The sequence below is a fragment of the Parasteatoda tepidariorum genome, chromosome 6 (assembly GCF_982258835.1).
Source record: "Parasteatoda tepidariorum strain Cologne lab strain chromosome 6, Ptep-v5.0, whole genome shotgun sequence".
Taxonomy (NCBI): Eukaryota; Metazoa; Arthropoda; class Arachnida; order Araneae; family Theridiidae; genus Parasteatoda; species Parasteatoda tepidariorum.
This window is the reverse complement of record NC_141760.1, coordinates 17,266,507-17,275,967: the sequence shown is the minus strand read 5'-3', so window position 1 is coordinate 17,275,967 and position 9,461 is coordinate 17,266,507. Positions and strand designations below refer to the sequence as shown.

General features: G+C 25.3%; 1 long non-coding RNA gene across 1 annotated transcript; it reads left to right on the top strand.

Annotated features, from left to right (window-relative positions):
* The first annotated feature begins 2,727 nt into the window (after positions 1–2,727).
* On the top strand, positions 2,728–7,395 carry LOC147807645 (uncharacterized). Its single transcript, XR_015434541.1, has 4 exons — positions 2,728–2,996; positions 4,563–4,600; positions 5,242–5,318; positions 7,284–7,395. It is a non-coding gene; the product is annotated as an uncharacterized LOC147807645 (long non-coding RNA).
* The last annotated feature ends 2,066 nt before the right edge of the window (positions 7,396–9,461 follow it).

Here is a 9,461-nt window from a genome sequence, read left to right as displayed (position 1 = left end):
TTATTTGTAGAGCAAAAACTGCAAGATTTAGAAAAATCAAATTACAATGGACTGTAGAGAAGTGTACAGGGATTACGATGGAATGAAGAAAATGTATGATCGATAATTTGTTTGAGAATTATTAACTCCTACACTCAGTGATAAAAAATATCGTATGAGCCGCTCTGCTGGACACAAAAATTCCTCTACAGAATTGAAATTTTGTTTTTCTGAGCAAAAACAACAAGATTTTAAAATTTGAAATTACTATGGTTTATAGAAAGAAATACAGAGAAAATTTAACATTCGATAATAAGTATTATTAACTCTTATACTTGTAAAAAAAATACTATATATGGATGATCTGTAAGATGAGAAAATGTATGATCAAAACTACCAAAATATTGCTAAGTTTACCATAATTCTAGCTCTATGGAAACACCAAAAAACTCGATAATTTTTACCAAAGTGTTTGGGTAATGTTTTAGGTTGACAATAAGATGAAATTTTATAATGTTTGTTAAATTTTGGTAAAATATGGTAAATAATCATGTTAGCTAAGAGCATTTTCTTCTTATAAGCCTTTATTCAATAAAATTAACTGTTCTGTTTTGTATTTTCTACTAAATGTGTGGTAATAAGAACTATATTTGTGAAAACCAGAATTTCTGTTAAACCCTTACAATTTGAATAGAAAATTTATCAAATAAATGGTTTAAATGCAGGATATATTTTAATTTTATTACCCAAGTTATTTTTTTTTTTTTTTTTTTTAAACCAGAAATGTCAATACAGTTCCGTAATTTTACCGAATTGCTTTCTTCGTATTTTCCACTTAAATGTAATTATGCAGTTAAAATTCGATGAGCTAAAAAATCATATTTATATGTAAACCTAAAACGGATTTTCTTTCGAATTCCAATTTATTTGAAAGCCATTTCTAATTTAAGTGTTCATTCGTGATTTTTTTCAGGTATATTTTAAATATTGACTGTTTATTCATTTTTGCAGAAAATTTATTTTTTCGTCAGGAGATCTTTGTCTTTTTTTTAATTTTGTAAGCTCGGACTGAATTGTGAATTAAGAGTAGCGAAAGAGAGAGAGAGGGATTTGCATGTTGCAGGATATAAATCTTAACAGTTAAATTGACTTTTTTAAAAATAAATAAACCTAACAATAAAAAGTATTCTCAGTTTAAACTGTTAAAATTCTCGTCAACAAATAAAATAATTTCTCAGCAATTTTTCTTGTTTTATTATTGTAATACACAATCTGTATTCCTTAGGTCAAATCTTCTTTAAAGTGCAGATGATAATTTTCAAGTTGAGGTAGTCCTCGAAGTCGTTACGATTAGCATTTTAACAAAACATTCTTACATAACGCTACTTCACTTGTACATTTTAAAAGCAAAATATTCAGCGTTTCAGTTTAAAATATTGGTTTTTAAGGGAAGAAAATAAAACAAGGATTTAAGGGAAACAATTACGCGGATAGGTGATCGGAAACAGGGGGAGTCAGAGACTCCCTGTTTTTCTTTTTTTAATTTTCGCATGGAACAATTCCTTAACAGAAAGAGTTAATAATATTTATTAATAATACATATTAATCTTATAGAGAAACAGGATTTTATTTTTCTGCACAGGAAGTCAAAACATTCATGTAAGCATTATTTCCAAGTGTAGAAGTATAAAAGTTTTTCTGAAAAAAAAAGCATACAAATAAGTTTTGACATAATGCAATTATTTAATTTCGAGAGTTCATTTATCGTTGGTAATTAACTAAATGTTTTTGTTATTTAATTTATTTTTCCTTTATATCACCAGAAATTGTTTTTAATAATTTAAAAATAAATATTGATCTTAATTTGAGGACATCTTACTGTCTGAAATCACAGGACACGTATTTTTAAAAAGAATCATTTAAGTGACCTTGTTTCCAATCCTTCAAGTTAAGGGAAAAAGAGAGGGGAAAGCGAACGCTAAGCACTTTAAACCCCCTTCCCCGATTCTAAGAAATAATCTCTTCAACCAGGTGGTCCACTTACCCCAGACGCCAAAAGATTCAATGGTCGCCAAAAAATTTGGAAAAAAAAGGGGATAAATAATGGAAATGGTCAACTTCAAAAGAGGTCTCCTTTCTGCTTTATTGCAGGAATGCGATACTCAACAGCCTAAGAAGGACAAGTAAGTAAACTTTTATTCTTTAGCTCATGTTATATTTTCAGAAAACTATTATTTATTAATTTTTCACAAATAATTTGTTTTTATTTTCTTTATTTAGTTTTTAGTAATTATATTTTTTAATCGTTATATTCCCCCGTTTCCGATCACCTATCCGCGTAATTGTTTCCCTTAAATCCTTGTTTTATTTTCTTCCCTTAAAAACCAATATAGTGTAAGTTACCATTTTAGTTTTAAAATGAATTGTAAGTTCCATTAATCCTAACAATAGAAAAATGATTTTCTATAGCTATTTAAATCAAATGCTTCTTTATTTTTTTAAAAAGTTTTTAATTTAATAATTATTTAAATTAATTTACTTACTTAGTTTAATTACCTTATTTAATTTATTAAAAAAATCGGTAGTCATTTTTTGCCAGGACCATGGATTGACAGCGCGTTTCACCTTTTGTTTCAAATAAAACTTCTGATCAGACCTAAAGGGTTTTCTTCAAATATGTTTCCGACCACTAAAAAAAAAAAAAAAAAAAAAAAAAAGGTATTAACATTTTCTAATTTTTTATTAGTTTATCGTATAATTTAAATTTAATAATTTTTTGATAAGAGTTTTTTAAATTAGAAACGTTTAACAATCTAAAACTCGTCTCACACTTGCCTTCAGCTCTTAATTTTTCAGAATAAATTAACTGGGAAAACTCTTTCTAAGTTTGCTTTTGTTGCTTTGTAATTGCTTTTTATTAATGTTATTTATTTAATTTTTTTTTTGCACGGATGGAAATACTGTAAGAAAAATCTTTTGGAAGAAAAAATCTTTTGGAAGAAAGGTCAAGATAAAAGGTAAGAACATCTCAAATCTTTATATTAAGGGTAAAATTTAGGATTAAATTTTTAATAATATTAGGAAATAACTTTACTGTTATTGAAGTATGTTTTTTAAAACATTTTTAAATTTTTTAAATAAATAACGCATAATTTAATCTGCAAAAGCATTTTCTTAAAATGTCTTTTAAAATTTTTTTCATATTTTTGAAAAACTTTATATTTATAACGAACGTTACATTTATAATGAATGGTAAAAAAAATTGTTTTGGCCCATATCTTTGTGTACAAAAGGGACAGGAAATTTGATTTTAAGTAAACAGAAATGCTGGAACTGTCAGGAACGATGTAATTTTCGGCCAAAACATGAAAAAAATCTTGCAATAAACGTGAAATATAATTCACTCTAAAATTCACGTTAACACTATGTAGCCAATGAGGTTAAAAGTAATTAAGATAAACATATACTTTATTATCCCATAAAAGAAATCTACTGCAACATATTTGCATTTTTTAAAATTATTTAAAATAAGAATATTTTTTGTAGAAATAAATTCAAAGTTCTTTTTAAGTATAGAAATATTTGCAGCATAATATTTTTTCTTTCTTCATAGAATTAAGTTTTCTGTTTCTAGCTCTTTTTCCAGTTCTTGTGCAAATTTTACTATTTATCTAATCTTATTTATCTTTTTCTTAATTCATTCTCTATCTTAAGATTTATAGGGTTGTTTATTTTAAATCTCTTCCTGTTGAACTTTCACCTATTGAAATTTTATTTTTAAAAAAGCATTATGCTTGACATATTTTCCGTAAAAAAAAAAGTGATTTTAATTGACTGTTGAATATATATATTTCTGATGATTACTATGTGGTGCAAAAAATTAATCTAAATATTTTTTGAAATTATAATGGAAGAGGCAAGGAATTTTATTTCTAAAATTAAGGGTAACCCGGACAAAAGTAATATATTGGACTATTTTAGTATCTATAATTTGAATAGACTTCTATGTCTGTTATGCCGGATTTTTTTTCCTTTCATATCTTATTCCTTTTCTAAATTTGAATTAGAGAACAAAATTTAAAAAAGAAAATTTTTCACTTTAATACTACGTCATGTTATAAAAGAACTATAAATTACTATTTTCTTAATGATTGTCATTTATAATATTTGATTGATTTGATAATGTAATTTTATTATAAATATTAGGCAGAATTTATCTAAACACACATTTTACCCCAATTTTGAAAAAGATGCATAATAAGTTAGGACTTTAAATTCGATTTTTTATTTTAGATATAAACTTGTCCTCTAAATTTACCCTTTCAATTCTGAACTATATTTTATAGCATTTGCCTAGTGTAATTATTTTAAAGGCAAGATCATCAGTAGTTAATACTAGTTTACGATAAGCATTGAGCATATAAAAAATAGATGGTAAACATTAAACTTATTGTCAGATATATTGTATTGTAAATAGTTAGAAGCAGTTTTTTTTTTCTCAATTCATTGTTCTTACTTTGTTGATTTTTTGCTGTTTTTTCTATGGTTATATTCTTATTGTTTTCTTTTTCTTTCATGAAAAGTCTGGAGAGACTGAAAATGGCAGTCAACAGAAAAGAAGGTAAGACATTTTAACTTAGTGGCATCCATTTTATATTCTATAATTTGTGGTATTCTTTGTATTATTGAAATACTTTATAATTATTAGTAAATAATTGTTTATAATTTTAAAGAAAATATTTTTTTGAATCCTTAACATTTTTTAATCAAAATACTTATTTCTGATTAGCAAAAGTACTTTCCTAAAAAATTTTCAAGTTTATTTTTCACTTTTGTAAATGTTGACCACATACTAGACTAACAAACATACCATACACATGCTAGACTAAAATTGAAAATTTTAAATATACTAGAATTTTTTTTGAGGTGGGAAACATTTTTTTCGTCAAATGATTTAATTTTATCATAACTTATCTAATTTTACCTAATTCTAAAAAAAATAATCTAAATTTCGCATTTCAATTTTGAACTATATTCTATAGTATTTGCCAATGGTAATTATTTTATAAGAAATATCTTCAGTAGTTAATAATAATTTCCGATAAGCATTGTGCATGTACAAGATAGCTGGTAAACATAAACTTATTGTCTAGAAATGAGTTCTAAGCAGTTTTTTTTTTAATTTAATGTTTTTATTTTGTTGATTTATAACAGTTTTTTCCACGCTCATATTCTAATTATTTTTCTTTCTTTCATGAAAAGTCCAGAAATTCTGAGAATGTGAATGAAATAGAATGGTTGAGTACTAGAATTAGAATGAACGAGAATCAACAGAAAAGGTAAGAACATGATAAAACTACATTTTAACTCAGTAGCACCGATTTTATATTCTATAATTTGTGGAATCTATTTTACAAGTTCATAGCAAAATTAGAAAATCTACTTTATATTCTATATGTAGAACTGCAATTTTAATAATTTCTTCGACTGTAATTTGTATTAAAATATTTTCAGATTATCAATAAAAAATTTTTTATGATTTTAAAGGAAAAATTTTATAAGGAAATAATTTTTTTTTAAATCGAAATTTTTTAATCAAAATACCTGTTCTTGATTTTCAAAAGTACTTTCCTAAACTCTTAGCTTTTTAGCCGCCTAAATTTATTACTTTTTTAAAAAAGTTTCAGCTCGTTTTTTTAAAAATTATGCCTATACTAGAATTACTTGTATTTGTTGAGAGAAATTTCTTTTTTAGTCAAATGATTTGATTTTATCATAGCTTACATGTCATCTTAAAGTAAATTTCTTTTCATAATTTTTAAATATTAAAAATTTAAAAGTAAAAATTTATTATAAAATAAATCTTAAAATTATTGCATAGCTGTTATTAAGTGCTATGTACTGTTATGATGTTTAATATATATATATATATATATATATATATATTTCACTGGTTTTCAACTTTTTTTTTCAACTGGTTCTCTTCAAATTAAAATTTTTTATGTATAAAAAAAATTTAAATATTTTAAAAAACCGTTTAGTTTAAACCAACCTATCTTGATGGCATAAAATTTATATTCTTTAGTTAGTTTGTAAATTCATTACAAATTCAGAAAATCATTCCTCTTTATCGCATATCTTAATAACTTCTTCTATAATAATTGGTATATCATTTTTAAGTAATTAATACTTAATGGAGTATAATTTTGAACGATCATATATTCTTTTAATTGTTAGAAATTTTAATCAAATAACATATTTTCAGATTTTAAACATACTATTTTAAAAAATTTTACATTATTATTTTTTGCATTTTTAAAAACCTTTAGTTTGTTTATTTCCTTGAGGTTAAAATTTCTTTTAATTAAATAATTTAATTTTATATAAACTTAAAATATTTTCACATATTAATTTAAAGTAAAAAATTCGTTCATAGTTCTTAATCGTAAAAAAGTTAAATTTTGTTTAAATATTAACATTACATCACATATTAATAGCTACAAACTATTTTGGTGAGAATGTATTCTTTCTAAATTAAAAAATATTAAAGCTTTGCTATCAAATTCTTTATTTAAAATGCATTTTTATGTTCAATTATTAAATAGATTGATCTGTAGTTACAAAATGCAATATATAAGCATTGTTAAGCGATATGTACCGCTTCAGTTAGTCTTCTAACTTATGGAAGCATTTTAAAAGTTAACAGTTTATAACAGATGAGTTTAAAGTAATGAAGTTTGGTCACCACTTTTAACTTTTTTAAAGTCAATCATTGTTCTCTCTATATATAAACTAATTAATTGTTTCATAATACTGTAAAGAGAAGTTTTATCCAGGTTGTTTCGTTAATTCATAGGATATTATTCATAGTTCTTTTAATATTTGATGCTGCAATTTTTTTCCATCCAAATGAATCCGCTATTTTACACATTTTTTTTTTATTACGAGCTGGAATATTCATTTTGTGCTATTATTACCTTTTGTTACAATCAGCTTAAATTTACTTTTGTGACAATCAATGCTCGCTTGTAAGTAATAAAAAAAAACAGGTGGTTTGAGCAACTTTATTAAATTCTATAGCGTACTATATTTATAAGAGAAAAACAAAAATTTTGAAAATTATTGAATAGAATTTTTCTTCGAATATTTCCCTGGGATCAATAAAAGTATTTTGAATAGTTAGAATTAATTGATATTATAACTTAACCCAGAATTAAAATTCGTCAAAAATTAATTAGATATTTTGTTTCTGTACGTATTATTTAATAAATCTGTTGTAAAATAAATTGGTTACTTTCTTGCAGGAAAACTAGATTCATTGTGAAAGAGAATGCTTATAAAGAAGTTATTGTACAGTTATGTACTTGTTTGTATTTTGATTTGTTATATTGAAATAAAATAATATTCTTTTCTTAAGGTCATGTTTTATTTTAAATTTTATGCATTTTATTTTTATTAAAATTCCAGCTTTATTTATTTAAAATCACAGAAACTGATGTGTTATTTACAGGTGCCCAGTATATATATATTTTTAAAAATATTTATAATGTGTCTTATTTATCTAATATTGAATATGAATAATATTGAAAGAAAGTTATCCAATATTAAATATGAATAATATTGAAAACAAAAATAATGACTGGGTTGTGGCTTTGTTTCTATCAAAAAAAGCTAATTGTAGGTTTAATATATATAATTATTTTCATTTTTTTTATAACTTAAATAACTTATACATTAATATATATAATTATTTTAATTTTTTTTCATAACTTAAATAACTTATACATTAATATATATAATTATTTTAATTTTTTTTCATAACTTAAATAACTTATACATTAAGTCGCAATATGTTTTTATCTTAGAATAAAATTTTTATTTAATTTTACCTCATAATGTGTAAAAAAATGTGAACACTCAATTAAACACACAATGTTTTTATATGATTCTACTTTTAACTTATTGCATTTATAATTGATTAAAATGAAATAAAAAAGAAATCTATTATATTATGTAAGAAGATTCATTGGATGATAATTTACCATAAATTAAGCAATTTTTTCCAACATTTTGCTTTTTATATTAGCATAAGTTTTTTGCATGTAATGGCAGTTATTGCTTTATTACAATATAAAAAGTTAAAATGCAATAAATTACTATAGCTGATATCAGCAGAGTAAGAGAAAACAATTTATGTTCCTTAAATAAGAATTGTTATCAACAACATGCAGCAAAAAGTCTTTGAAATTTAAGGAGAACTCTAATAAATAAGTAAGTGACAAAAAAAAAATTGCCGATACACCTAACATAAAGGTGTGATACCGGCAAGGATGGCATTAAAACTTTCTATTAAACTGAGTTTGAGGTGAGTTAAGGGTGGTACGCCGGCAAATAAGGCAAAGAAGTTCGCCTAAGCACCTGAAATAAAGGTGCGATACGGGCGAAAACGGCATAGACGTTTTCTAATCAGCCAACAGTTAAGGTGCCTTAACGGCAAGTGAGGCAACGACGTGTGCCAGTGAACATATTCAGCTTTTGATAAAAAGGCAAAAAAGACATCATAAAGGTACAATAAAAGCCTTTACGGCAATTTTCTCTTTATTCTGTGAAAAAAAAATTTTTTTCCGGTATTTAACAGGCAAAAATGGCAAAGTAATCCAGAGGCAACAAACTAGTTCCGGTCCTTTAACGATTGCCGTCGCTTTGCCTGAAATGCCATGCACTGGCCCTCATTCTGGCCCAGATTTCACTTTATTAACGGCACCGATACGGCAATGAAAAGCCCGCCGTAATGGCACTTTAGGTGAGCCGACATTGTCCCTTCACTAGCCCTAAAGTCGTGTGCTTGTTGGGGCGCCATCTATGGCCTAGAATTTAACCTCTTCCACATCCATACTTCACACCCGTTTATAGGGCAGACCCATTGATATATCCATTGATTCATCCTCAGATCGAAATTTTGACCTGAACCAGAAGACGATCAATCTTGAATACAGTACCCCGAGAGATATAATTTGTTATGCGACATGGAGCACTTTGTGACTCGACAGATTTAACGAGCACCACTCACAATTTTTACACGGGGAGTCTTCGGCTGGCTGGATTCGAACTCCCGTTCAATTAAATGATTTCAAAATTGTTTCTAAATGCATAAACATTTCAGAAAAAACTATTGATTTTTCTTTTTTAAATTGTTTTTTTTTTTATGTTTTAGGGCATAAAGTTTATAAAAAAAAAGTATACAAGATAAGTTACTTAATTTCTTTTACGCTTTAAATTTCTCTGAAATCGAAGTAATAATTTTAAATTACAGAAAGATGTAAAAAAGTAAGGACTAAATTTAAGTCAGAAAATAAAAATAGATTCTCTTTAAACTGTATGAAGCAGTATCTGGGAAAATAAAACCAAGCGATGAGGCGAAGAAGTTATCTAAAAGAAAATAAAAATAAAATTTTTATTGACAAAAGGAAAGAATAAACACA